The following is a 3,190-nucleotide window of genomic DNA, read 5'->3' on the forward strand; positions in this document are numbered from 1 at the left end:
AAAGTCCAAGGAACACATCTGGTGAAAGCTTTCTTCAGTAGTGACTTCAGTGACAGCAAAGTATCAAATTACAAAGTCAGGGAGCAGAGAGGAAGACTCCCCTCTCTCTTTTGAAGCCCTCAGAACCATGCCCCCAACCACCATTTTTAATCCATTCAATGCAGCATGGTCCTAAAATCCAGTCACCTCTTCAAGATCCCACCTTTCAATTACCATAATAGGATTTTCAACCCTCTTTACATTGTCGCACAGGGGAGTAAGTTTTGGGGGAGACATTCAACTCAAGGCATTCCACCCCAGCCCCCACAAACTCATGTCCTTTTCACATACAAATACATTCATTTCATCCCCCAAATCTTGGTTCAACTCAAAACTCCAAAATTCAAACTCTCATCTGTGAAATCGAAACAAGTTATCTATTGCCAAGATGCAATGGTGGGACAAACACAGGGTACATATTGCCATTGCCAAAGAGAGAAATAGGCCAAGAAAAAGGGGTAACAGGTCTCAAACAAGTCTGAAATCTAGCTGGGCCAGTATTCATTCTCAAAGCTAGTGAATCAGGTACCTTGACTCCATGTTCCATGTCCTCTGTGTGCTGGTGTTGGGGTTGGGTCCCCAAGTTCTTGAGCAGCTCTGCTCCTATGGCTTTCCTGGTCTCAGGTGATGCTTCAGCTCTCACAGGCTGGTGTTACACGCTGGTCACTCCACAGGTCTGGGGTCTCCATGGCAGTCCCACCCTCATGGTTCCACTGGGCATGGTGCTGTTGGGGTTTTTCTGCTGCAACTCCAACCCCATGTTTCCACTCAGCATTGCTCTAGTGAAGGCTATGCAGATAGCCTGCAACAGATCTCCTCCTGGGTCCTCAAGTTTTCCCATGCATCCTCTGATATTAGGGTGGAAGCTCCCAAGCCTCCACAGCTCTGGCATTCTGCCAGCCTGAAGACTTAACACCATGTGGATGCTGCCAAGGCTTTTCCAGCTTATATCTTCCAAAGTTGTGGGTCTAGCCACACCTGAGCCAATTTAGCCACAGCAGGAGCAGCCAAAGCAGCTGGGGTGCTGGTGCTGGAAGCAGCTTCCTGAAGTGGCCCTGAGCAGTGAGTCTGTGGGGGGGTGCCTCAGGACTGCTCCATAAGACCATTCTGTCTCCTTTTGGGCCTGAAATGGAAGGGTTGGCCCCAGAGGCTTCTGCAATGCCTTCAGGGCCTTTTTTTCCTTTTGATAATCCCTTTCTTTTGTACTAATCTTCTTAGTGTCATAGCATTTTTCTTCTGAAAATGCTCTCTGCTTCTCTACCACATGGCCAGGCTGCAAATTTTCCAAATCTTTATGCTCTGCTTCTGTTTTAAATTCTGGCTTTATGTCATGCCTTTGCTGCCATAACTCAGCATAAGCTGTTGCAAGTAGCCATGCAGCTTCCTAAATGCTTTGCTGCTTAGATAACTCTTCCATCAAATACTCTAGTTCACAACTCTTAAGTTCCAACTTCCACAAAGTCCTAGGGCACAGACACAATGCAGCCAAGTTCCTCGCCAGTTCACAGCAAGGTTTATCTTTACCCCAGTTTCAAAAAAGCTCCTTCTCATTTCTATCTGAGACCTTCTCCGAATGACCTTTACAGTCCGTATTTCTATCAGTACTCTTGTCACTACCCTTTAACCAATCTCTAAAACATTCCAAACTTTCCTTCGTTTTCTTGTCTTCTAAACTTTCACTAGCATGTAGGCTTTTTCTAGCCTGTTCCTCCAAATTCCTCCAGCCTCTTCTCAACACCAAGTTCCAAAGCTGCTTCCACATTTTTGAGTATTTGTCATAAGCAACACTCCACTTCTCTTGTACCAATTTGCTGTATTAGTCTGTTTCTGTTGCTTATAACAAAATATCTGGAACTGGGTACTTCGTAAGAAAATGAAATTTATTGCTTACAGCTTCAGAGGCTGGAAGTCCAAAGTCCTGGGAACACATCTGGTAAAAGCTTTCTTTGATGGTGACTTCAGTGACAGCAGGGCATCACATTACAAAAATGGCAGAGTAGAGAAAAAGAAAGACTCTCCTCCTCTCCTCTTTTAAAGCCCTCAGAACCACGCCCTTGACCACCATTTTTAATCTACTCACTATGGCATGATCCTACAAACTAATCGCCTCTTCAAGGCCTCACCTTTCAATTATCATAATAGGATTTCCCACCCTCTTTACACTGTCACAGTGGGGACTAAGTTTTGGGGGGACATTCAACCCAAGGCAGATAGCAAATAAATGAGCTAGAAAATAATCACAGATTGTGGTGTGAGCTCTTCATTAATTCATTCAACATGGCCTCTCTGCTGTAGTGACATTGTCTAATTTTAGATTCTATGTGGATGCTGATGAATCAACTGTAAGACTATTTGCTAGTAACATACCTCCTCTCTTCTGTAATTAGACCTCAATGTTGGAATTCTATAAAATTTTATTTATTAACATACAAAATTTTAAAAATCTTTTAAATTAAAAATTTTAAATTAATTTAAAAAATGATATGTACACAATAATCTCATCCCAAGAACAGGAATATGGAAGTCCATGCATTAACATGCTAACAATTAATATGCCTGGGGTTTGAGATTATAAATAATTTTCTTTTTTTTTTCATTTATGGCAACTCACATATATTTTCCAATTCATCTGCAAGAAATATTGCTTGATAATATAATACTGAAAAATAAAATGTATAAAGACTCTATATGGGTTAAAAAGCTAAATAATACATGGGTTATATAAATTATCCCGGGAGAACAAAGGTGTAATTTTTTGAGTTTGCTGTTGGGAGAGTAAGAAGGCAGCCAAATTTGGAACGTGTGGGGGTGATCTCACAGTTAGGATTGTTTTTCTCTTGTGGGATGGGAAAGGTGGGCTTTCTTGGAAGAGACAAAAAAAAAGGAGATAATAATGTGATGCTCTTTGGAAAGGGAACGTGGCACTCTTCCGGGAGAAATCTGGGAGGCTTTTCTACCTCTAAATTCTCACTGTATAAAACCAACAGCCCTTCAGGAGGGATGGTGCCACTTACCTGGGTAACAATGCAATACAGGGTGAGACCTAGAGATGTTGGAAATCAGCCTGCGTCATGGAGTTCCAGGAGCATGGGGGAGCTCCATTTGCTTTGGCCCAAGCAATAAGCACCAGAAAGCACTGAATGAGCCCAGA

The sequence above is a fragment of the Galeopterus variegatus genome, unplaced genomic scaffold (genome assembly GCF_000696425.1).
Source record: "Galeopterus variegatus unplaced genomic scaffold, G_variegatus-3.0.2 Scaffold5253, whole genome shotgun sequence".
In the NCBI taxonomy this organism is placed as follows: Eukaryota; Metazoa; Chordata; class Mammalia; order Dermoptera; family Cynocephalidae; genus Galeopterus; species Galeopterus variegatus.